Here is a 27402-nt window from a genome sequence, read left to right as displayed (position 1 = left end):
TGAAGCTGATGCTACCAATAGGCCCTGGGGAAACATATCTCTCTCCTCCCAGCACACACACACACACACACACACACACACACACACACACATGCACACACTGTACAATTGACTGAATGAGAAATGGAATACAATCCTATTTAAATTGACACACCAATCTGTCCCCAAGATGTTAAAGCCCCCGACAAAAGGCTGCTTTTGAAAGAACTTGCGGCAGAAAATCCACCTCAGAAACATTTGCCACTGGCGACCAAGTTAATCATCCGCCACCCCAATTTTGCAGAATCTTGACATTGTCTGAAGTCAGAGATCCCCCTAATATGCAGACTGCGGGGGGGGGGCTGGGAGAGTGGGGAAAATGAGGAGAGGGAAAGGGCCTAGAGGGCCTTTGCAGCATGAGGCCCTCCAAGACTGTAATAGGAAGTTCAGAGGCCCCCAGCTCCCCTCCATTAACAGCCTGGAAGGGCCCATTGGAGAAGAACTAGTGCCTGGTCAGGCAGGGAACAGAAAAGGGAACCCCCTGGGGCTTCAAAATCCTCTACACCCATTCACCCACCCCAGTTCCAACCCAGCTTCTTCTCTGGGTATGCCTGTCCACCCTGTTCAGCTCAGTTACCCCAGTGTCCAGACCAGGGAGAGTCAGCCCTTCAGGGAAAGTAAGACAGAATCAGAACACCCAAGGGTAGATTGGGGGGGCACAACCAAAGACTCTAAGATGAACCCAAAGTTGGCCAGGCACTCAACACAACACACACACACACACACACACACACCCCAAATAAACAAATATTCAAAATTTTTCCCAAGGAAAGAGCCAGCTAAGCTTTATAACACATGGGACAAAGACCAGAGTCAACTGCGCCTCTAGACTCTTGCCTCCCGGGGAATGAGTCCTGCAAGAGTTTGGGGTGACTGAGTCTCCGGGTCCCACCTTCCAGCCACCCCAACCGCTCCCACCTTAAGGCATGGATCACAGCGCACCTGGGACAAACTTAGGAAACCGAGACACCCCCCTGGCTAGAGGACCTGAATTTATCCTAGCCCCTACCCTTCCAGAACGCAGCTGAATCTAAAACTCCACAGGCACCCCCCAAAAGCCTGCCCAGAGGTCCCTACTCTTAAGCCGCTAGGGCTAGTCGGTGGCCAGCAGACGGAGACAAGGGGAGAGAGGCAGGGGCACCCAGAGGCGAGGGGAGGCGGCTGCCTCGGAGACTGGGAGACGGAACCCCACCAGATCGGCGCAGGATGGAGCGGGAGCACCCACCCCAGCAACCTGGGTCCCGGAGCCCCCTCCCCAAGGCGCTGAGGGGTCCCCCCAGAACAGCCCGGTGCGCGCGTGCCAATGAGTATATGTGTGTGTGCGCGCGCGCGCTTGAGTGCGCGCGTGGGGGCGCCTGGATCCCCCCTTTCCGACCCCCGGGAAGCTGCAGCCACCACCGAGGGGCAAGTGGAGCGCTTGCCTTACCTGCTGTAAGTACATAAAAGTCAAGGCACACGAGAGCTGGGGGCACAGGCCCACGTTGGGGAGAGCCACGCAGGTGGCCCCCGACAGAGGATGCTGCATCCTGACTCGGGCGCCCGCGCAGGAGAGCGACGGGGCTGGCGCTGGGCGATCGGCTGGCTCCGCTGCGCTCGGCCTTCCCCTTCCCAACGCCCCCCTCTTCTCTGGGCAATTTTGCTGATTATTGAAGTCCAAACCCAGCGAGCGAGCGAGAGAGAGAGCGAGTGAGCGAGAGAGCGAGCGGCTGTCTGTCTCTTCTCTTCTCTTCTCTCTCTCTCTCTCTCTCTCTCTCTCTCTCTCTCTCTCTCTCTCTCTCTCTCTCTCACCCCCCCAGCACCACCCCTCCCTCCTCCCTTCTTCCCTTCCAAGCTGCAAGCTTGAGCTGCTAACGCGCCCCAAATCTGAAGCTTGCAACTCCAGCAATGCTCTCTCCGGGTGGGCTCAGATAAGGATGGGGATGGTGGAGTCGGGGAGGTTGGGGGGTGCCGAGGGGTGGGGGAAACTATCTGCTGTCCTCTGAGACCATGTCGTTCCCCTGAGAGGGGGGAGAAAGGGATGCCAGGCTGGACACCCCCCGGATTGCTCCTCAAAGTGGAGGGGATTCCTCCCCAATCTACCTACCCAGCCCACCCCAAAAGAGAAACAAGCCAGCCAACCAAGAGGGGCAACTTTCTAAGGAAGGTGTGTGGGGAAGAGGGGGTGCCTGCCTAGGGAATGTTGAGGTTGAGGAAAGAAGGAAGGGGTGGGGAAGGAGAGAGAGAGAAGAGAGAGAGAGAGAGAGAGAGAGAGAGAGAGAGAGAGAGAGAGAGATGGAGACTCGCTCACTCAGCTGCACAAGATGCAAAAAGAAAAAAAGAAGAGCACCCCATTTGTTAAATGCATCCAGCCCCCCTCCCATCCTTCCACCCCTTAACCAAGAAAACCCCGAACCCCGACTCACCCAAATTCAAATTGTGTCTGTTAAAAAATATCTCTCTCCCCGCGAGCAGCCTTGCTCGCCTGCATCTAACGGAACCGGACCATGAACGCAACGCGAGCGGCCGGAGGGGACCGGGCTGAGCCGAGCGAGCGAGTGACAGGGGCGATGCGCTGGGCCGTGGCTCCCGGGGCCGAATCGAATCCACCCGGACTCGGGATTCCCTCCTGGACCAGCGCAGGGGAGGAAGACGCAACACGGCAGCGAGAGGGGCTGAGGGCTGTGAGCCAGGGGGGTGTGCAGGCAGGCAGGCGCCCGAGGCTGGAGCGTTTGCTGTTGGTCCTCCACACCGCCCCCCTTCCCAACTTCCTCCTCCAACCCCCCCCCCCCAGACACACACAGCAGGGCAGCGGAGGTGGTGATGCACCCCCCAAGCTTCGTGGGGTACCGCTTTCTCTCGCCTGGCCTCGCCTGAGCTGTCTGCAAAGGCATCAGCCCAGCCAGCGGCTGGAGGCAGCTAAGCTGGGCCGGGGCTGGCAGGGAAATGCCTCCTGTTGGAGCGAGCAGTCAGTCCAGGGGAGGCCTTTGGGGGGCTTCTGGAAGCCTCCAAAAACCAGCATTTCTCCAATTAGAAATGCAAGGAGCCGGCCAGCCCGGCTAGAGGCAGCTGAACCCATCACTCACTAGGGCGGGCAGCAAGCAGCGGGCATGTTCCGAGGCTTTCTTTATTTTTATTTTATTTATTTTTCTTTTCCTTGCCTGGCCCGTCCTCCTCCTCCTCCTCCTCCTCCTCCTCCTCCTCCTCCTCCTTCTCCACCACCTCCTCTTCCTCCTCCTCCTCTTCCTCCTACCCTCCTCCTCCTCCTCCTGCTCTTCAGCCAAATTAGCATTCAGCTCCCTGCGCTGGGTATTTTTTTTCTTTTCTTTTCTTCCCCCCCCCCCACCCCGCTTTATTTTATGAAGTAATAATTATTCATTAGTAGATTCCGGGAGTCTTTATGCAATAAAATAGGATGTGATCTGCAGACCAAAAGAAAATATAAAGACTCTTAACTCTTCCTTGGGTCCCAGCACAAATCCATAAATAAATAAAAGCACATTTATTTATTTTGGGTGGGCAGCAGGAAAGTCATAATCAGGAATAGTAGCCATATTTTTAATATGGATTTAAATCCAGGGATTGAATCGGCTTTTTTTTTTTTTTTTTTTTTTTTTGGTTTTCAGAGCGAGAAGCTACCTAAACAGTAGTATTTTTTTTTCCCCCTGTTAGGCTCGATGCATTGAATTGTGCTGGGACTTGGCTGACACAGAGCCCCAAGGGGTGGAAGATGGGGGCAACACAGGATTCTGGGGAACCCTTCAGCTCCTCTTCCTCAAATCCCCCAAGTACTGTCTTAGTCAAGGGATGGCCGAGAACTTGTAAGATACCACCCACTTTGCAGACTAACCAGAATGTTTCTGAAGCCCTGGATATTGCTGTCCCAACGTGCGTTGTGATTGGAAACCCCTTCCTCACGCCTCTCTGAAGGCTTTCCCAAACCCCAGGGTAGGTCTCAGTCTGCCTCTCTCTCTCTCTACCTTGCACCAGCAGGTCTGTCTGTCTTTCTGGCAGCCGGGGAAGTGTCCTAACACCTGGACCCTGAGGATGCCAGGCCCCCTGGTTCATGCTGACTGGAAGGCTCAGGGTTGAGTAATTTTTTGTGCTGCTTTCACCGCTGACCAGGGAGATGGCCATGGGCAGCCAGAGAAGTCCTTGCCCCCATGTGGTCTCAAATCACATTTCTCACACAGACTAGTTCTGGGTGCAAATGAGCTGCTCGCTCTCTTACTTTCTGCCTGTCCTGATTCATTTCTAAATTTCGCAGCTCACCAAATCCAAGAGAAATAAATCCACATTGGCAAACACAGTCTCAGACCCTGTCGGTCCTACAACACCTCCCTTCTCCCGTCCCTGGCCCCTTCTCTGGCCTCTAGCCACGGGCAGGGAGAAATTGGGGTGAGTCTCAGGGGCTTACCCTCCCTGCCTATAATTCTTTTTCTTTTCTTTTTTTTCTTCCACCTCCTTCTTGGCTTTGGAAAAGCCCCTAGATGAGAGCAGACTTTCCCCTTCAGCTCATTTTCATAAGAAACATGATAAATAATACATGGCACTTTAATAAGACCTTATCTGAATGGCTTAATGAAAAACAAATACATTATATAAGGCACCAATAACTGCTCCCGGCTGCCCTGAACCAGCTCCAGCTTCCAGCCCGTTTTCCCCCCTTGGCTGTCAACCCTCCATGGCAGACTAGCTTCCTTCAGACCTATTTGTCAAGAACAACACCCACGGCCCCCTAAAATCAGGGCCTGGCACTGTGTGTGTGTATGTGTGTGTGTGTGTTAGGGGGGCCAGAGCTGGACTTATGCAAAGTTAAGCAGTGTAAATTCAGGTTTTCCATGCTCATCCCCCAGTACCCAGAGCTCCATTTTCTGACAACTCAGAACCTAAATCTCTCTTCATCACACAGCCTGCAAAAGGGCTTGTATAATGCAGAGACAGGCACACACCACTAGCAACACCCCCTACGCATGCATATACACACACACGTGTACATGCACATGGATACAGCATAAAGTGTGGAGCTAGAGGGAGCTGAGTAGTGTTCGGGGCTGAGAAGTTCTCAACTCCAACACAAACCCTTTCTTCCTCTCTCTGGCTCCTCATCTGATCTATAGCCTCCTCGGCCTCCACACCCCTACCCCTCAGAGATTAGTGCGGAGCCCCTCAATGCTCTGACCTCCCAGATGCTCTGTTACCTGCACCCAGGAGAGATGTGGAGAGAGCCACTATACACCCACAAGAGTCACCCCACTGCCCATCAGTTGTGTAGGAAGTACCCTTTGTGCAAAGGTTGCAAAGAAACAGAAGTAAAGAGGGCACCAGATACCAGTGGCCAAATAGCAGTGGCATCTCCCAAGGAGACCTCCTTGGTCATGAGCCATTGCCAGGGTTGGCATTGGACCCAAGGAACAGCCCAGACCACTGCTTCCTGTGCCCAGGTTGGCCAGGGATCTAAAAATGAAAGAAAAGTGCTGATTCTAGTTTCTCTCTTCCCCCAAAGCCTTCCTGTGACTCTGCAGAGCAGAGTTCCCCCAGAAAGGAGATTTGTTCTGGGAACCACCATGCCTGTGACTCAGGGCATCCAGTGGGCCAGAGGGAAGAGTCCCTGATGGTTGCAGTATGATCCATCCCAGGGTAATTCCAGGATCAGCCCTTAAAAGGGAAATGGCTCTCATTTCCGGCTTGATCCCAATACAACACAGCCTCCTTCTTGCATACCTTCTTCTTTCTTTTTGCCCACCGTCTATAGACAAAAGCATTAGATTCCTACAGTTGGAGTCAGGACCTCTTTGGTCAAGCCCGTGGCAAAATCTTTAAGGGGTGTTTGGTCAGGGTGTTGGCATTTTGGGAACTAGACTCCCACAAAAAAAGATCCTGAGAGCAGAAAGTGCACATCTTGGGATGTTCTGGTGAGAGTACTGAGTTCTGGTGAGAACACAGAGGAGAGGCATTGCAGAGAGGACAATGGAGAAACTAAAGAAGGACTAAGGGAGGCAGTGTGTGTGTGTGTGTGTGTGTGTGTGTGTGTACACGCACATGCGTGGGTAAGAGGAACAGGCAGAAGGAGAGCAGGAAAATAAGGATGAGAGGGTGAGGTTGGAGGTACTGGTACTTAAGGAATTATTTGCTGAGCATCTAGATAGGCCCCCTGTACTCTCAGCCCTTGTGGACAGATTGCCAAGTCCTGTCTGAATGTGTCTGAAATATTAATTTTGGTGCTCTCCTGGGGCAGGCTGTCTGCTGAGAAGTTAGGCAAAACAGTGGAAAGGTTCTAACCTGGAGCTCGCAGCTTTGGGCATTCAAAGTGTGTTGTATAGCACAGTGTTTGACATGGAAAAGGCACTTGGAAAATTCTGGATGGATGAATGGATGGAAAGGTGAGTGGATGGATGGGTGAGTGGATAGATGAATAAATGGAATGGATGGAAGGAAATAATGATGGATGGACGATGGACAGAGGAATGATGGATGGATGAATGTGAAGTAGTGCTAAAACTGAAAACTAGACCAAATAACCTCTGGCTGGCTGTGTCCATGGAAACTACGTAATCATTTTAATTCAGATATCAGTCCTGTACCCATAGGTCACTGATGGGCACACTCCATGAGAGTCTTTCCAACAGTACATGAGAAAACCATGATCCAAGGACATACAGGGGGTGAGGAAGCAGAAATGCCCTAATAGTACACAGCAACAATGCAGCTGTTAACAAGTATTAAGGGCCAAAGAGACAGTATAGGGTTTAAGATGGAGTCCCAAAGATCTCCCTCACAGAATGGCCCATGTGGCTCAAATTTTCTCCTCCCTCATCATGAACCAATGCAATAAAAATTTGAAACAATAGAAAAATTACACAAAATTAACAGCCGGGGGGATTGGTATATATATTTTTCCCAGCTAGTATGTTCACACACAACTCTCCTCTACCCCCTCCTCACTCTCATACACACACAGAAACTCACACGCCATCTGCTATCATCATCGTTTCATAACGGAAAGGGCATTTTTATACCAAAAAAGTGGGAAGGACATAATCTCAAAATAAAGGACAGCCCTTCAGATTGATTAAATTTCAGTCTATTAAAATTTTCACTAAATTGCCCTTAATTTTCTCATTTAGCTACAGTCTGTTGAAAATGTCATTATGGGACCAGAGGAATATTTGGATCAGCATTTGGGAACCACTGAGGGACTGAATGGAAAGGGGGTTCTTTGGACAGGCATGGGTGCACTGAGAATCAGCAGGACATGCTCAACTTGGGGTGGGGGCTTGAGGAGAAGGAACTTAAAGACTCCCCTAAATATCCCTCAGCTTATGGCAGCAAACCCAAGCCAACATGGTTCTCATTTCCAAGCTCCCTGAAGCACGAAGAGATTCACCCACCTTTCACCTGGGAGCTGCTTAATCAGTATTAGAGGAATGGGATTTTCTGGATGCTCCCTCTCCACCCAGCAGCCTCCTTTTTTCAACATCGTAGTGTAAGAGCAGGGTTTGTTCAAGGCCACCAGAAATTTCAACATCGGAGCTGGAGGGCCAGGAGCCTCTTGGGGACTTAGATCAGGGCACTGGGGAGAGAATGATCTGCTTGGGGGTGTTTCTCAGCTGGAAACCCTGACTGTGTTTTATGATCTGACAACAGCTATGAAATGTCTCTGGAGCTCCAAGCCTTTAAGCCTCCATTTTATTCCCCCTAAGAGAGGAACAGGAAGAATTTGTCCTTCTAATTAAGTTGATAAAAGATAAAAATAATGGGACAGGGAGACATTCTGGGATTGGTGTACAAATAGCATCTAGCCACCACTCAATCTATACCCACCACTATTCTTACGGGTGGCTTTGTCCTCAGTAGTTGGTCAGTAGATGAAAGACAATCCTCTTTCCTGGCTTAAAAAAAATCACCCAAACAAGTCCAACAAGTTAATACATTTGGGAAACAACTAACTCCAAACACTGTGCTTTTTTTGGAAAATCTTTTCAAATGCCACGACATTTATGTGAAGACGTGCGGACATCACATCTCTGCTCTGGTCTTGGGGGGACACTCAATTCCTTTAACCTTCCCACTGGATTCAATGAGTACTGGCTCGCACATTCGTCCTTGTCAACTTAATGCCTCACCAGCTGCACCTCACGCAACATTAGGTCAAGTCTTTTACCCAAGCCTGGAGACTGAGAGATGTTTGCAGAGGATGAAATAAGGAATAAGATTTCTTGTGGCCAGTGCACTAGTTAGCATACATTTTTCTGATCTTACAAAACCTGCAAGGTAGATTTTTGTAGCTCAGACTCACAGAAGATGAAAATGAAGTATTTCCACTAAGGCCCCTGAGTGATTACATCAGAAAGCATCCCTTATTATGTCCGGAGCAGGGTAGAGGCTTGATGACTAAGACATCACCATTGCCACAATTGTCCTGGCTGGAATTATTACCAGTACTGTGTGGACCACCATTATTCACCACAATTGATACCATTATCATCTGGATTATCACCATCATTAGTTCCATCACCACCACTAGGACCACCATTCTTAGCATCTTTGACAAAAGGGACAAGTTCAAACGTTTTATCAGAACAACCAATGGATGCACCTGCCCAGAGGGACCCAACACACATGCTAGAAAAATCCCAAATTAAAACCAGCCACAGTCACTTAGGAACAAGGGAACTACAGGAGCTCCCCAGGTGCATTCCAGATGTAGAAACTAGCATAAGTTAATGCTGTGGACAGTGATTGACCCTTGGGGAGAGAATGGAGGGTATAGAGAATTGGTGGCCCTGGCACAGAGTGAGAAGTGATGAGTGTGGGCCAAGGGGCCATACGTAGGAGGCAGAGATAAGCAGCAGCTAAGTGGTGACTTCTCCTAATGTGAAGTGGGAAGAACTGTCTACTTTGGGAACCCCCTACACCTCACCCACTCCCTGTGTGGTGATTTTCTGATGTAATTGGAACAACTTTGAAGGGAAATGACACTGCAGAAGATTCCAACTTACCTCCCATCTCACCTTCTCAGCAGGGTTCTCTGACCCCACGAATGCCCAGAAATATTGATTGTTCTGCAGTGTGTGCTGACCTCACGCATATCTGTCTAGCATGCCCTTCACCACTGACACCTAGACTTCTAGAATAATCTCTTTGGACTTTCACCCATGCTAAGGTTCGACCACTGTGCCCAGGTAGCTCTCAGGGGTTCTCAGGTAATAGTGGTTTGGGCATCGGGAAACCAGAAGGAATGAAAGCCAATGTCAGGTGACTCTGCAAACATAGTGCCTTGCATGGAAATCAGGCAGAGACAGGATACCCTTTGTGGCTCAGAGACCCTCACCCCTTAGAAAATCTCATGGCTTGTGGGCAGCCAAGTTTTAAAATTGTCTAGTGGAAGCACTTGATACACTTGCAAACTCTTCTGGCCCCTGTTTTTAGAGACCCAGCCTTGTACCCCTTCAGAAGAATTTGTGTATGCTTGAATGAAGCCCATCAGAGCTCCCACTCATCACACATAAGTTTGAGCATTGTAGACATGAAACCTGGAGAAGGGGAAAGCAAAGAGCCATCAGGAGTGACCCAACATTCTAGAAAAGCTGTCTCATCATGCACATGATGTTTTCGAATCTGACCATCTGCTCCATCAGTGCAAGATTTCACCTGCTCAGTCTCTGATGCCCCAGTCACAGTCACCTACATGACATGTCATACCAGAGCCATGATGCCTATTTCTTTGGCTTATCTTATCTTTCTACCCCTGCAAAACAATTTCACCAACTCTTGGTTCCCACTCACGGGACCACAACTCCTCTCGGCTCCCTCAAACTCTCAGCTGCCAAGTTTGCAGACAGGCTTCTACGTCTCCATCAGGCAGCAGTATTCATGTCCCTCCTAACAGAACATTTTCACAAGCTTATCTCCATCCGAGAAAGCCAGTCCATTTATGCAAGCACCTCCCTTCCGTTGATTTAACTTTAAAGCCTCAACATTTTCCTTCTTCGCTTCTGTTGACAGTTCCAAATAAGCCCTTGATTTCCAAATCAGAGTGCATGCGTTCTGCTCTCTCTAATCCCAACTTGCAAGGCTCACTGGGCTTTCCACTGCTGTTTTCTGCACCCCATTTTCTCCTTAGCCTCAACTTTGAACAATCACCACCACCATGAGCCAACTCAATCTCTTGTGTGATGATGTCTTGGCTCTTGGTTTCTTCCAGCTTACCCCACAGGTATCCCACCACAGGGTTGCAAAGTTGACCATACACACACACACACACACACACACACACACACACACACACACACACACACACACACTTCCTCCTTCTACTCAGAAGACACCCTGGATCCCAGTCCTAGAAGGGAGGCAGGAGATGAAATGCTCCAGCCTGTTAAGGTCTCTCTTTGCCTGCACAAAAACTGGTGGCTTTTGTTACTGGACCTTCTCCCTTCCAAATCCACATGAATTTGTACCTCATCTTGTCATCTGTAACACCTAGAGCATGCTGACCCCTCTCAGAATCTCTGTTCTTTGGGGGAAACCACTTGAAAGGCTATGTGCACAAATCCCAAGCCATCTTGGGAATAGTGAAATCAACAGTTCCAGAATGAAGGATGCATCTGTGTCTGTTATACCAAGTCAAGATGCGGTTGAGGATGGGGCCTCCCTCAAAGGGTGTCCCCCTTTCCTCATCATGCACTGGACTCACACTGAGTCTGATGTTCCCTTCATAGGAAGCCACATCTCTAAGGGGTTATGTAAGCACCACTCGTGGAAAAGGAGCTGCCAGTGCAAACGGTGAATTATGGTCTGCTGAGTGTCCTTCTCCTGTGCATCCCCCTCACTCTGGCAGGCAAATACTCCCTAGGAATCTGAATGCTCCCCTCGACTTTGCAGACTCCTCACCTGAGGATATGGAAGTGAGGTAATACTTAAATGTTGGCCAAAGAAATGAGGATGCTTGGAAATTAGCTACTTCAGAGATATATTTCATTCCTCTTGTTGGATTCCTACAAATATTCCCTCACACCCTCATCTCAAGGGTTACTCCTGGTGGGAGGGGCATATGCGATGTGGGGATCAAATCCAGGTTGGCCATGTGCAAGGCTAATATCCTAACCTCTGTGCTATTGCTCCAGCCCCTCATCTTGGTCTGCCTTTCTCTGTGTCCAGCATGGGGCTGATCCTGGAGATACTAAAGAACCATAGAACAAGGATAAGAACTTATTTAGGTTTTACCTGTTTTTCTCAGATCAGTCATCTGTTTGTTTTGTGGTGTGTGTGTGTGTGTGTGTGTGTTTAAAAGTACCTCTTGAAACTCTATCAGTGTGTGAATCAGCATTTTCTCCATATCACGCAACAAATTAAAAGTCTAAAGTGAATTGTATTATGAAGCTAATTGAAAATAGTATCAATTATCCATGCAACCAATTTCAAATATTGGTACTCATCAAAATAGTCTCATTTTCTCACTGATTGGCTTTATTATAAATGTTTGGCATTTGAATTTATAAATTTATTTCCTCTCCTGCCCTTTGTCTCTGTTCGACAAGGGGTTTCCAGAAAAATTTACTTACAGAGGCGTTCCTCCTGGTACAAAGGTTCATATGTTCTTGAGAAAAAATGGTTCACGGCATGACATACTAAAAGGCAAAGATGAAAGGTAGCCCCAAACTGCAAAATAAAAGAATCAAATGGCTATATTCTGCAGCCACTGAGTTTATGCTAATCTTATCCTGTTTGTTTTGATAGTGAAATAAAGAAGAGATACTGAGGCAGATTTTTCTGCTTCTGAATCTTGGATTTGTTTTGGGACCACTTAAATGGCTTTTGAAAATTACTTTAACTTTTAGGTTCTAGGAAATTCATTTTATCAATGGAAAAATGAGTATCTTCCTATCATAATTTGTGAATATGGAAGAATACGTGAAAATTGCTTAAATATGTAACTCTTGGTGCATATTCAAATGTACTGTGCATATTTTCTTCATCATGATGCATGTGCTGGGTACAATGATGGTGGAGAAGATGTTGATGATAAAAATGGTGAGTCCATTACTATTTAATTGTAACAACAATGTAAAATAAATTATTCGTGCCAGCCAAGGAGGCAGGCTTGGCAAGTAGGTGGGAAACTGGGAGACAGTGGTAAAGGAGATGATATACTATTGGTGAGAGTGGTACTGAATAATCAAATGCTAGAAACAACTGTATTATGAACAACTTTGTGAGTTGTGGTGTTTAAATAAAATAATAAGATCTAAAACAAGAAAAAAAAACGAGGATGTTGGTGGTGAAGATGGTGATGGTGATAGTTGTGCTGATAATGGTGATTATAAAGATGGTGGAAATGGGTTGTAGCAATCATGTTAAGAATGATTTCAAGGGGCCTGAGTAATAATAGTATAATGAGTAAGGCTCTTACCTTGTATGTAGCGAACCTGGATCCAATCTCTGGCATCCCATACAGTCCCCCAGGCACCACCAGGACTGATTGTGCTAGTGATGATGATGGTGGTGGTGGTGGTGGAGATAATGACAATGGGGGGTGTAGATGATGAGAGTGGGGGTGTTAAATGATGATAGTGGGGTGTAGATGATGACCTACATTTGGAGTTGCAAACAGAAACGTGCCTCTTTCAAAAAGCCGCCCTTTCTCTCTAGCTAGAAAGAATCCCTGCCATTCCTTTGGCTTGTTTTTCAGGGATGCCCTTTGACCCCACTCAGCATTCTCAGCTAAGACAGCGACAGAAAGCCCTCTCACTACTTGCCTCTCTGATTTCCCTCCTCAACTGTATCTCTCCAGGGAGTTTTCTGAAAGATGCTGGTATTCGGAGACCTCTTTAGGGTACAAATTCTTCCACAAGTATCCCTCAGATTCTGGTCAGTCTCCACCACCACCACCCCCAGCCTCACCCCTCACTAGTTAAGCCTTTGCACCACTCCCTATCTTTGCACATCCTTTGTCCTATCAAGAGTCATCAATTCTAAGGAACATGGTGGAAATCGAAGCAAAACCAAGAATTGGTTACCGGAGCAGAGTGTAGTATCCAGCACTTCACGTTCCTTTCCACGTTCCATTTTCCCACAAGTCCAATTCAGAATTCTCCCTTCTAAGAACTATTCTTGCCTGGTCCTGCCACACTCCAAAGATTAAAGGAAATTGGGTGGGAGCAGAGAGGAGTGACCATAGACAGTCCCATTAGGAGAGTCTACCTAATTACACCCATTTTCCAGATGAGGCCATGAAAGAGACAGAGTTCTTCCATTTACATATTTGGGCCACACATCAACTTAAAGAAACCACCCAAATATCTAAAAAACAGATGACTAGATAAAAATAAGCTGTGATACATATATAAATATATTATATATAATGATATAGTACTAGGCCATAAGGAAAGATGAAGTTGTGCCATTATCTGCACTGTGGATGGGTTTAGACAGTGTCCTATTGAGTGAAATCAAGCAGAGGGAGAGGAGCAGACACAGAATGACTCTCTCATAGGTGGGAGATAAAGGAACTTCCACCTAGAGGAAGAGCAAATGCCCAAAGTCAAAGAAAACAAAGAACAGCGCGAGAACTGGTATTCAGGAGAAAGCTGGTCGCTGGGATAGGGCTGTGGAGAGAAGTCAGGGGAGGGAATACAGGGACAGTATAGGAGGGGGTGGTGTCCACTGCAGAGGCAGGCTGGAGGGTGGGGGGACAACTAGGGACATTGGTGAAGGGAAATGGGCAGTGGTGAAGGGATGGGTGTTGGAACATGGTATGCCCAAAACTCAATCACAAATATCTTTGGAACTCTGTAATTTATGGTGACTCAATTAAAAACAAATAAAATCAAGAGAAATAAAATGTGACATTCTTCATTCCTATTCCGACTGGAGTGCATGATCTGAGCTTGGAAATAGATAATAAACGGAGGTGACTGCAAGTTGGACCATGGAGGCCCAAATTCCCAGAGAAACTCAATTGGAGGACAAAGTCCCCGACTGTTTTTCAGTAGAATCAGCCCCGTGTGTGGGAAGACTGAGGCTGGGAGAGTGAGGGGCTCCTAGACATGGAAGTCAGACCAGCACAGAGAACCCAGGCCCTGATGCAATACCTGAAGTTTGCAAAATAGAAAAGAATTAGGAAGCACAGTGATACATAGCAAATGAAAGAAGGAAGTATGACATACCCCTAGTCCGTTCTGAATGTGACCAGGCCTACAGAATGCATCTGTATTTGCAATTCACTGGCTCTACTTACTGCCTCCCCAACACTGTGAGGTCCAAACTTCCCTATGGCATGAGGAGAGCAGGGTCAGAGCTGGTAGAGAAGAGGCAGCAGACATGGTGCTCAAACCTCACTGTTCTTCACAGACACCTAATTAGAGCCACCCGAGAAGTTTCTTTCTTGCCTTGCCACATGCCCTGTGACAGCTCATCTTTCCTGTGACACTTGTGTTGGGAACCTCGTTTCTAGTCTTATTATGAAGATGGCTTGTCTTGCCTCGTTCTTTGTACAGAGAATCAAGACATGAGGAAGACCTGCACTTTCCCCGGGCAAAGGGGAAGAACTGATTTCTTCTCTCTATTAAGTAGGGTGCTCTCTTGTTCTCTCTCTCTCCTTTTTCTCTCTCTCTCCTCTCTCTCTCTCTTGCCTTCACCAACATTTATTTTTGCAGGTTAAGATCAGGAGGATCTAGGGGTTGAGATGAGGCCATCAGCTTTTCCCATGGTTGGCCTCTGTTCCTTTTTAACAAAGGCATGTGACCAGGAGAGATGGATCTTATTTAATGTAGAAAATTCACATTCCGGTTCTGCCCCCTTTGGATCATATTCCAGAGAATGGACTTTTCCTCTGGGAAATTAAGCAAACCAAGAGCTCAGTCTTTGGGAGTCCTGTCAAGTCTCACAATGTCTAGTGAGATGGGAAATGGCAAGAATGGGAAAGTTGAGTTGTGTCACTCAGCCGAAATCACATCTGATCATACCAAGGGTGAGAGAACATTTGCTGAATATTAGAGGTTACTCCATGCTAAGCATTCTCCTAGCGATTTACATACATTATTTGATTTAATCCCCATGCCAACATTCTTATTCATGCATTCACTCATTCATTTCTTATTTAATTCATATATAAATATTTATAGAGTGGTAAATTAGGTTCTAAGAATTGCGAAACGTTCCCAGTATCCAGTGATTAGACATACAAACAAGCAAACAGGCAAACAAATAAACAAAACTCAATCTATTTACTCTGATGGAACTTCCAGTCTACCAACAGAGGCAGATTTTAATAATCAATCAGTTTCTTATGAGATGAACACTCTGGAAATTTCACTCTTGAGCATTTCTCTATCCCAGATGAATGGTAAAACACAGGCACACAAAAGTCCATATCATAAATATTTTTCATCCCAGTCAGTTAATAATAGAAAGTGGTAGAGAGGGGCCAGTTCTATAGCACAGCAGTAGGACTTTTGCCTTGCACCTGGCCAACCTGGGATGGACTGGGGTTCAATTCCTGATATCCTTTATGGTCCCCAGTATCTGCCAGGAGCGATTTCTAAGTGCAGATCCAGAGAAACCCTTGAGAATCACCACCAGGTGTGGTACAACCCCCTCTCAAAAGTGGTAGATATGTCCTTTGATGGATAAAGAATAAAAGAAACTAGAGCATTTCACACCATGGAATATTACTCAGTAAGGCAAAAGTACTACTAGTGTATACCCAGTCTGGCTGAATCAACAGATAAATCTGTTGAGGAACACAAATAAATGCAGCAAGATGCTCCTATGACCATTATTTGATATGTCCCAATTTTGTTTTAATGCAAAACAGAATCAGAGTTTGCTAGTAGGTGGGAAGGAAGGAGGATGCTGTGAGAAAGGACTAAATCCTACTGGAATTCTCAGAGTTTTTAACTGTGACAGGAACCCATAAATCTACCACCGGGATAAAATTGCCTGAAACTAAATATACTACCCTTCCCCCACCTACGCACAGTGACATAAATAAAACTAGGGAAGCCTGAATCCAACCAGTCGATTGCAGTAGAATCTGGTTGCGCTCTTGAATTCCATCCACTTTCACTCTATGTCACCCAATGTATCCAATTGGGTAAAAAGTCCCATGAGAATCTTCACATATTATATCTTACAAGCATACATGACTCGATCATGATCTAAATTTTTTAAATTCCATCCAGAACCAAATTACATGGCTAATTTATAAGGCCAACATTAGCCAACACTGCCCAGGAAAAAAGTGGGGTGTGTAGAAGGAAGAACGTGTGTAGAAGGCAGCCTGGAGGTAGGAGCTTCAATGAAAGAGAGTCAGGGCTTTCTCAAAAGAGGTGGTTTTTCCTTGGTCTGCTGATGACTTTATGGGGAGCAATTAAGGTGGCTGAGTGTTTGTTGGAAAGAAAACTAGAGCTTTGAGGTGGATGAGGAGAAGTAAACTCAAGTAAGGAAGGCAGGAACACAAGAGAAACAACAGGAAAAGGGTAATGGATGCAGGAAACCAATGATTCAAGGCCACTATGAGACTTTCTGCCCAGCCTACAAAAACCATAATTCTATGCTTTCAGCTGCAGGGAAGGGATGTGCAGAGAATCCACATAAGTTTTTTTTTGGTGGAATGCATTCTAACCCAAGACTTGCCACCAATTCTCCCATCATACCCAGCCCGGGACCCTGTCTGCATTTGCCACACACTCCAGAGTGCCATGCAACAAGGCTCTTAGAGCAGGAGATGCATGTATCCAGACACAGACCTGCATGAAGGCTATCTCAACCTTCCCATGATCATCCTCATCTAAACCCAAATACCCTTCCACTTTTAAAGAGAGAAACTCACACCATGCCTTCTCCATCCGACAGATTGCAGTTCTGCATGAACATGGATGCCAGGATCACTGTCTCAGTCCTACAGATGATCTGAATTAGCCCACAACCAGGAAGGAGCAGAATCCATGTTACCTTCTGATATGGTACCTTGGGTACCATATTCCAGACAGGCAAGGCTAAAGGGAGAGGAAAGAGGTTGCTGATGGCTGGAGACTGGATATAGTCTTAGGTCAGGCTCTGGGGAGCTGCCCAAGCTCATCAATATGCCCCATCCTAAGGGTAGTGCTATGAACTCATTGTGCCAACAGATTAAACTTGGCAGAGCTGTGTACCCAAAGGGGCACATGCACATGCAAGTATGCCCTGATAAAACTGACACTGGGCAATGACCTTAGAGGATGAGCAAATACAGACAAAAGGACAGAGATTATTCCTACCTCCCCCACCTTTGTGCTTCTGGAACATTCCAGAGGGTTCTAAGAGGCAGTTTGTTCCATTAAAAAGGACCTCATTTTCCGGAGCTGAAATTAAGGAACTCTCAATTACTATTTGGCATTTGGGGGAGCGGCATCGGGATGACCTGCTCTTACTATTCTTAGGGTCCCCACAGATGGAGCAGAAGGACCTGTTCTAGGAGGGAGAACATTTGGCTCTAAGGAAGTATTGTGATGGGCGACTGAAAGGCTGACCCTCTCTCTATAAACAGGAACTTGCTCATACCACAGGGTGGAGACACACCAGGAAAACAGCATAGCCCTGCCCTGCCCTCCCAGTTAAGCCAACCCCAACCCAGACCAATCTGGGACATCTGGTCCCACTTTCCTTGGGATTCCCAGCAAACTGCATCTTGGTGGTCTGGTTCCAGAAGTCAGGGTACACAGAGGATACAGCTCTGGTTCACCAGAGGCAAATACCCTCAAAGGCAGGTTCCATTCTGGGGAATTCACCATTCTCCCCTACCCCCAGAACCAGCAAACACAGTTGCACCTGCAGATTCAGTCCTTTCCGTGTCCAAGACTCAGGGATCAACCCTTACCTGGCTCAGTATGGCTGCTGATTCTCCCCTCCAAAACCTCAGGACCACAAGAACAACGCCTTCGACCAAGTTTACTGCTTGCCAGCTGCTGCAAGTCATCTGGGGCTTGCCTTGAAACAGGGCCACAAGCCTGCCCATTGCTGGACAGGAAACCCCTTTCTTAGAGGGGGTTTACATGGCTGAAAAATTCATGGCTGGCTCAGGCCAGGGAGTGAATACTGAGCAAAGCCACAGCAGGAAGCACAGCCTGACACCTGCCCCCAGCCCATGCCAGGGATCCTGTCTGCCTATCTCCCATTGCACTTTATCTGCTCACGGTTTATTTGACAGGATTTTCCTGGTCATCCCACTTTGCTTCATCTGTTTCCTAAGTGCTATATATCTCCCCAAAACACCCAGGACCAAGGACAGAGCCTAGCTGGCAGTTCAGTGCCCCTAGATTCCCGCAGCCCAAAATCTCTCCCTTATAAATGCTCATCGCAGAAAAGGAGGATGAGGGAAGATGGTGTTAGTGCAGAGTAATCCAGAGACCACCCAGTGAGCAGCAAAGTATATCGTTAACTGGAGACAGGGCATTTTTGAGAAAGCCACATTGGAGCTTTACCAAAGAGACACTGAAGCACTTGGCCCGAGTGACATGTTACAGATGGAGAAAATGCAGCATTTATTTCTATTACATGAAGACTTTCTCTGTGTAAAAGTCAGCAGGGTTAGGCACTCAGTATGGGGTCTTCCATGGCTGCAGATGCGTGTGTGTGTGTGTGTGTGTGTGTGTGTTTTTCAAAATAAAGACAGAAAAAGAAAGAAAATTTTTCTCTTAAAAAAGGACTCCATGAAATATATGTCACATTTAGAATCAGAAAACACAGGGCAATTTTTTTCAGCAATCCCTCATTCCTATTGACAATTTTAAATTTGGTTCCAAAGAAAATCATAACCCCATGTACCCATGTGTGAATTGTTCTCTTTCCTTATTTTTTCAGTGAAAGGAACCACCACCATGAAATAATAATAATGAAAAAAATCAAAGGAACAATTCAACTTTATCTCTGCTTTCTAACCTAAATCAGAATAATATTTTGCCCAGGAAATAAATTTAATTGCAAGACAACTGACCCAGCTGCCTAATTTACTGGCAACTTTAATCTTTCAAATAAACATGAGTGTACATTTTAGGTTTTAGTGATAAATAAAAATAATATTTAAGTAATATTTTAATATTTTAATAATATAAATGTATTATAAGTTGACAACTGATAAGATGTCTCTTATGCAAAACCAATCAAAGTAAAATGCCTTTTAATGGACCACGGGAAGAATGGAACATGACCGGAGACCAACAGAAGTTAAGTTGGAAACAACCTAGACAGCAAGACTTTCCATAAACTTCTAATGGATTGGAAAGGCATGGAGGAACTTTCTGTACAGCTCTCTGCTCATCCAATGAAACCACGTGACATCATGCAAATCCTGTTTTGTCGATCCTCTAACGACTTTGCCTTCAAAATGTCCCAAACTCATGATCTGTAAATGTCAGAAATATATATATAGGAGTCTGGCTGCAGATATTTTGATCCTGGGCAAATTTAAGTCTCAGCCTTGCACAGAAAGAGACACCCTTTTTGATGCCTGAGTATTAATTATGGAACTGCTCCTTGCTTCAGCTGTGTACCCAAATGCAAATGCACCCAAAAGGAGTCTAGGAAAAGAGGCACATGTGTTTGCAATTGGACAATAGATGAAGTCAATAATTCAAGTAGAGGAACTAGAGCAAGAGTACAGAGGGTAGGGATATATGTTGTATACTGCAGACCTGGATTTAATCCCTGGAACCCCATATGGTTTCCCAAGCCCCTCCAGGAGTGATCCCTGAGTGCAGAACTAGGATTCAGTCTTAAGCACTGCTCGGTGTGATCCTAAATCCAAAGCAAACTTTCCTCCAAGTAATCCAAGTATAATCTGAGACATTGCCAACCTAAAAACCCATGCCATTGACCCAGGGGGTGTAGAATCTGACATGTAAAAATCCCTCTATGAAATATGACTGAGCAGACTCTGTGGGCAGTTCATGCCTGGTCAGATTCTCATGGTCTACACTGCCTTCAGAGAAGGAATCTTCACCTCTGTCTTGCTGCTTCTTTTCTACCTTTTTCCCCTCCCTGGCTTTTTATGTCCTTCCTCCCACTACCTATATGGTAACAGGGATGCTTCTAGAAGGACAAATAGCTCCAGGAGAGTTGGAAATGGTTTTCTTGCTGGCACCCCAGCGTCGCCTTCACCAGCATCTGTACATTCTCACTCATGGCCCATGCCTTTGTGTAGTAGGGAAACAGTGTCTTGATTTTTGGCTGAAAGTAGAATCAAGGTTGATTTGGAGAGCAGGATGCTGACCCTGGAAGACCTAGTCAAGGCTCTGGGGACTTTGGAGGCCATTGCTCTTAAAGCATGTGCCCTCTGCCTTTGAGTAATCGTGTGGATACCATCATGACCACCTGCACTCAGCTAGATGTCTTCACCCATCAGAGTATGTTTCTTCTCAAACTACCACTGGTTCCCACTGTGCCCTGGGATGTCACTCACTCTCTCCAGTGTCCACTCGGCTTCACTGGTCCCTGGTAATTAAGAGGTGTGGCTGCTTCTCTTTGAGTCGGATGTGAAAGGGTTGGAAGCACCATCAGAAAAGGTTCCCCAAAAGGAGAGGCCCTGCGTGGGACTGGCACTGAGTTCAGCTCCCTCGTATCACAGGTGAACAGCACCCCCTGTTTCCGAATCACGTGCCCTTGTCTTTGTTCATAACCACAGGCACCATTCTCCCAGGATGAATAGCTCGATGGAGGGAAAGAATGTTAATTAAATAATAATCAGTTCACTGTGCTTTTGAAGAAACCCCACTTTTTTTTTTACTGTTCCTTCCGAGAGCAGCACAAAGGATCTGTTATCTGCCTTTTCGCCACTTTTCTCGCAAATTGCCCAACACAACACTCGCGTGTCTGCCTCGGCAGTAGATCCATTCCTATTTCTCTCCATCAGAAGAACTTGAAAAGGAGGCGAAGTTAGACAATCTCCAATTCGCCGCACACAGGCTGCCGCTGATTACGCTGCTTTGCAAACCCGATCTTTTGCTGGGAAGCAGAAAACTGTTTATCACTAAACATTGGAGATTCCACTTCGATAATTTACACATAATTAGACAGAAGCCCACACTTCGGAGCCAGCATTCCCTCTTCTTCCATGCACTATTCTTAAGAACATTTTGGGGTAGCGTAATGAGTATTTTATGAGGATTTGTAATCAGTCTTCACGTAGGCGGGAACAAAGGTGAATTACTCCTCACCATGATCGAATCATTACCTAACTCAGCCCAGAATAATGATGAGATGAGGTTGGCAGAGGGAGCCTGCCCGGGTAGTTGGAGGAAATGAGAAAATTTGGGTCTTTTCTTTTTTCAGAGGCATAACATGAATTAAGTGATCCCTGAGGATACAGAGAGGAGAAGAGAGGAGAAAGGAGGAGGGGAGAGGGGAGAGAAGGAGAAGGGAAAGGAGGAGAGAGCCAGAGATCTAGAAGCGTGGGAGGAAAGGCTGGACCTAACCTTTCTCCCTACCCTCTGCTCCCTGCAGCAGTGAGTGGAGACCATGTAATACACTCCTGGCATTTCCTGTCCAGGCTCTCTTTGAGCCCTTCAGCTCCCCCTTCTTAGGCCTCTTCTGCCCAAAGATACACAGATCTCTGAAGCAGAGCAATGACAATATCTGCAGACAGACTAACCTGCACTCCGAGACCTCATTTTGAGTCTCTGGAGCCAGGTGGGAGAAAGGTCCCTATACCCAACACTGAGATAGGGGCCAGAAAGATCTGGGTTTGCAAGTACTGCCATGATTGGAAGCCTCCCTAGATAAGGGGGCATGGTGCCTAGGCATGGGACAACACCCATCCTGGCCGCAGAGAGTCCCATTGGAATCCATAGGGCAGGCTTCTGAAAATTGGGAAGAATCTATGCTGAGACTGGTCTATGTTGTCAGAAGACATCAGCTTTGATGCCTGAAATGTCCACAACTGAGAAGCTCGGATCTGTTCAGTGTGCATGTGTTTGTGTGTGTTTGCATGTGTGTGTGCAACTCACATACATGGTTCCCAGGCAAGGACTACCAATTTCCCAGGACTCACCCAGTTCATCTCCCAGGATGTTGGAGGGATCACAGAGATCCAGTCATGCTCCATGCTTTCCAGAATGGGTTTCCCTCCCCTCTGCTGCCATCTCCCCAACCATCAACCATGAGGAAGCAACAGGCAGGACAAGCACTTTCTCTGCAGGTGGGCACATGCACTGGTCAAAAGCTTCCATAAGGAAGTGTGTGTGCTGGACTGAGACAGGCTTGTGGCTGGCAAATAGTAAGTTCTCAACAAATATTGGATGAATAAATACATATGGAAGGCTGCCAGGCAACAGATATGTCTAAAAGCACAACAGTTAAATCAAAGGGTATCCACCCCCATACTTAAGGCTCACACAGCCGCTGGAAATCCAGTTCTCAGGGGGTGTTTCGGGGTGTATCCAGTCAGACATTAAGCATGACACAAGAGAATTCTGAAATGGACTGGTGACAACCATTTGGTTTCTGTTGTGTGTGCTTTTTTCTTTCCCTCGCCAGTCCTTCACTCCCCCTTTTCTTTCTTCCATCCAGACCCAGTGTCCTATAAATTGAGGGTGTCTAGGATCCCCTCTGCCCCCCAGCACTATGCTCACATGCAGATTACTGAACTAGGCAATTCTGGCCCCAGATTTTAGTGTCCCCGGCCATCAGCTGGAAATGAATTGCTTCCTTCACCCCATACACACAGTCAGATTAGGTTGTAGGAACTGGATCCTGCCATTGCAATGGCAAGAAGCCACTCTGTGCTCAGACAGCGGGACTCACTGGGGACTCATAAAGGATGTTCTTTTTGCCCCCACTGAGACTCAGCACCAAGACCCCAAGAGACTAGAAAGAGCCTTTAAAACTGAGTCCAAGCAGATTCCCATATTTCTTAAGGCTCACACCTGGTGCCACTTCTAGTACCTGCAGGTTGGTTGGACAGCCATCACACACTGCAGGTCCTCAGGAATTCCCAGTGAGGAACCCAACAGTCACAGGGGAGGACTCAGCCAGAGAAGGGTGGGTGGCAGGATGATGCCACTGGGCAGATACAGAGCAAGGAAACCAAATCAACATTGGGAAAACCAAATGTTTCCTGAAGCAGGTGTGAGAACCTCTGTGTAATGCTGGTCTCACAAGCATTGATGATGGACAGGTGGCTAGACAGACAGATGAATGGAGGGAGGAATAGAAGACAGATGGACAAATAAGTGAACAGATAGATGAGTAAATAGATGAATAGGTGGACAGAGATGGACAAATGGGTAAACGGATCTGGACAGACAGATGAATAGATGATTGTCTATACAGGCCAGCAAACAAATTGACAAATGGACAGGCACATGAACATATAGAAAGATGAATGGAAAATGGACAAACAGATGATGGATGGATCAACAGATGGACAAACTGCTGGATAGATGGACAGATGGATGGGAAAACAGATGGATATACAGATAGAAGGTCTGCCAGATGGAGAGATAGATGAATGAACAGATAGATGGATGGATGGATGGATGGATGGATGGATGAACATGAAGACATATGAATGGATGGACACAGAAGGATGGATGGATGGATGAATGAAAAGATGGACATACAGATGTACATACAGATGAATGGATGAACAAATAGATGAACACACAGACAGATGGATGAACAAATGGACAGACATGGCTGTGGCCAAGCAGCTGCATGGCCCTGTGGCAGGGCCAGCTTCCACCAACTCAGAGTTCTCTCCTTCCTGTTCTTTTGGTGGAAGACTCCATGGCAGTTTTCCAGAAACTTCTCTCTAAGGGAGAGGCTGATTCTGAGGCTAGAGGGGTCTTCCAGATCTTGACTCTAGAGCCATCACGTGCTGTGCAGTATTCTCAGGAGGCCTCACTGATCTGGGACACCCTTTTACCCCTCAGCAGAGACCCTCACACTCCATCAGGCCTGCACCAGCTGCATCCACCCCACTCTTCCTCAAGCATTGCTAAGGCAGCCAGCAGAATTTAGTTAGTTAAACAAAAATAAATGATGTGAAAATGGAACAATAAAGGACCCCACTTCAGTGGTATAGCTTTAAACACAAAGGGAATGGATGTATTGACCTCATGAAAATGTGTCATAATGCTGATTAATAATATCAAGGGGACAGCAGTGAGCAAACCAGTGGAGAACCAAGAGGGAGAAGGTCAGAGAAGCAGAAAGCCCACTCACTTATCCAGACCCCAAAAGAACACAATACTTTCCAGAGTTTCGTCCTAGAAAGCATCGAGAACATAAGCAAGATTTGTAGAGATTCATGTTTTCATGACATTATTCATAGAAGGGAGAGAGAGAGAAGAGACCAGGAAAAAAAAACCAACAACAAAACACCCTTAAATGTCACCAGCAGTAACAAATTCTGGTGCAGTGGAAAGTTATGGAATCATTAAATATAATTTTGAAAGATGATTAATGGCTGAGTAAAATGTTTCGTGCTGTAGAAGCCAGCTAGAAATGGAGGTTATGGTCCGAAATAGCTCATCAATCTAAGTGGGTGAATGGGGGCACACACACACACACACACACACACACACACACACTTACATGCACTAATGCATACATGCACACACATGCATTTATGAACACATATACCACACAAATGCTCACATATGTGTGTAAATTACAAACATACATCCATGCATGCATAAACTCACATACATATATGTGCAAAATTACATACATCCACATATGCATATTCACACACATACACTCAACATGTCAAGGAAGCACTAGGGTGTCTAATATTTGCTTCTTGAAACAAGACATTGCAGGAAAGAAATGCCAAGTGCATGAAGATAGGCAGGTGGGAGGGCCTCAGTAAAGGTCAGTGCCACACTTCAGGGGCCTGGGGGACCCAATAGGATGGACAGTGGTCCCAGGTCTTTGTCTAAAATTGTACTGTCCCCAACAGGAGGGAATGAGCCCTCTGTGTAAGTATGTTGGTAACAAATGGCAGAGTCTGGGGGAGGGGGGGAGAGAGGTGGAAAATCTATGGCTTCTCTCTGGAGTAGGGCCTGGGACCATACCCAGGGCCTCACATACAAATTCAGGATAGTCATTATTCTTTCTTCCTCACCTTCTGCTCTGGGAAACCAGAATTTTTTGCCTTAAGTTGGCTTTGAACCTATTAAGAAAAATATTCTTTAGGGCCAGAGTGATAGCACAGCAGGGAGGGTATTTGGCTTGCAAGTCGCAGACCCAGGTTCAATCCTCGACATCCCATATGGTCCCCTGAGCCTGCCAGGAGTGATTCCTGAGCCCAGAGAGAGGAGTAAACTCTGAGTACCACTGGGAGTGGCAAAAAAAAAAAAAAAAAAAAAGAAGAAGAAGAAGAAAAAGAAAATAGTCTCCATTGGAGAAAAGAGATGCCAAGTAATTATTTAGGAGTGATGGGCAGTGAAGTGAGTGTTTCTGCATGATTTTCCAGTGACCGCAGCCTGCTTTTCTAGTTAAAAGGGTTCATAAAAATGAATCCAGGGCAGGCAGAAAGCGTGGTGCGGGAGGCTGTGTGGAATAAGGACCCCTTAATTATCTTGCTGGAATAATTTTACTTTGAATATGAGGGACAGGATGGGGGTGGAGTGATGGAAGCTCAAAGAAACCTGGAGCTCAAAGATGACTTCAGGCCCTGGAGAACATAATTTGTCCCGTCTTAGCTGCAAAGAACAAGAAGCAGTTGGCTATTCAAACTCCTCCTGTGGCCGCTGGGAGTAGAATACCCTCTTGAGAAAAGTCAAGGGGAGATGCAAGACACTCGGGTACCCACACACATTTCTCAGCGCTGCATCCTTCCGGGGTGGCCCAAGGATGAGCCAAGGGCTAGCGGCGGGCTCAGAGGAACACAGCGCCCCCTACTGTCCATTTCCTGCAAGGCACCCGAAAAACACTGCAAACCTGATGTCCAGGCTCAAGGTATCAGTTAGGACACTCAGCATCTTGCCTGGCCTCACTGTGGGCATGTGGTCCTTGCACATGTCCCACAGTGATGCTAGATTAATGGTGACAGAATAGAGAGATCCAGGGATGCTCTTTTCCCTCCCCTGTCCTCATTCCTTCACATTGCTGCCTCCAGCTCAGCTGTCCCTGCAGTTTGGAAGCAGGGATGGACTGCACCTCTCCCGCCTGGACCCTGATCATCCAAGGAACCACCAGCCTGCTCCAGAAATTCAGATGGGAAGGAGCCAACATCCACCTCTGAGGGGCCCTTTTTCAAGCCCGGCCAAGTTGCTCTTTTGGTCTCTTAGCTCAATTCTGGGGACTTTCTGAGTCTTACAAAGTCTCTCCTGCTCCCCCGTTTCCTGGGCTTTGAGGAGGTAGTCCAGGTCACAGCTAGGGGCTGCATCCCCCAAGAAAATTGACTTCTGGTTTTAAATTTCACTCCTAGCCCAGCTGGTCTTCATGCTGGGCACCCCTTAGAATGCACCAAACCCTCAAAATCTTAATCTAGATAGGGCACCCTTAACACATGTGCCAGGGTTGACAGAAAAGCAATTTCTCCATTTAGTTTCTCTGAAAACCCTGCCTTTTTCCAGTTAGGGAGGTCTCCCTTTCTGAGTGAGGGTACCCCTGAGCTCAAAAGCTTCAGAATGGGGTGGGGAATATGCTTGTGAGAACATTAGAGAGACTTTGAATGAAGCAATCAGTGAAGTCATGAGATCTAACATTACATACTCCCTTCATCAGCACACCCCACTTTGGGGAGCCCAGAAGGGAAAGGTGACCTGAGTGGGCCAAGGAGAAAAGATGTGTAGGAAAAGGAAGCAGATGAACATGCAGGAGAAAGAACCAAAGTGGATCTGATCCTTCAAGCCCAATGGCCTAAGGAATTTTATGCTTGAATTTGAGATAGTCACTTTAGTTTCTTTTCTTTTGTTTTCTTTTTTGAGAGGAAGAAGGGATGGAATTTTAGCAAGATACATGCTGCATTCATTTACCTTTTGAGATCAATGGTACGTCATGCCCAAGGGACACAGAGATTGGAACGTAAGCACTCACAAGAAATGTAGCAGTCTTTGGTTTACCTGCACCTCTAATTCAGATAGGTGCGTCTCTCAAGATGGTTTCGAAACCACCTTGGTTGGGGGGGGAGTGGAATATTATTACCTAGTGTTGTGTATGTAAATATTTTAGGGGATTACTATGTTACTCACCCTAAACTGATTGGTGATTGTGCCCTACCCTAGGGTGTGACCTGGCATTCTGCCCCCATCCTAGGGTAGTACCTGATTCTGCTTCCACCATTGGTTGGTATCTGATCACCATTGGGTAGTACCTGATTCTGGGGAATAAAAACAAGGGTCTGTGGAAGGCCAGGGCTTTTTGGCTGGAACTGAAGCTGAGTCTTTGGACTTCAGT

The 27402-nt window shown here is 46.7% G+C and overlaps 2 protein-coding genes across 9 annotated transcripts in view; one reads left to right on the top strand and one right to left on the bottom strand.

Annotated features, from left to right (window-relative positions):
- Positions 1–27402, bottom strand: part of RBFOX1 (RNA binding fox-1 homolog 1) — a 986153-nt gene that overhangs the window by 257126 nt on the left and 701625 nt on the right. Inside the window, exon 1 of one of the 8 annotated variants that reach the window (XM_049768481.1) lies at positions 2442–2622. The exons of the other annotated variants lie outside the window; for them this stretch is intronic. The gene's annotated coding sequence lies outside the window, so the exon portion shown is untranslated. Of the gene's footprint in view, positions 1–2441; positions 2623–27402 lie in introns of those variants that run through there. 8 annotated transcript variants of the gene reach the window in all.
- CARHSP1 (calcium regulated heat stable protein 1) overlaps positions 1–27402 on the top strand; it is a 1067514-nt gene that overhangs the window by 901332 nt on the left and 138780 nt on the right. The gene's annotated exons all lie outside the window — the stretch shown is intronic.

The sequence above is a fragment of the Suncus etruscus genome, chromosome 2, assembly GCF_024139225.1.
Source record: "Suncus etruscus isolate mSunEtr1 chromosome 2, mSunEtr1.pri.cur, whole genome shotgun sequence".
Classification (NCBI taxonomy): domain Eukaryota; kingdom Metazoa; phylum Chordata; class Mammalia; order Eulipotyphla; family Soricidae; genus Suncus; species Suncus etruscus.
This window is presented reverse-complemented; position numbering and strand designations above follow the sequence as displayed.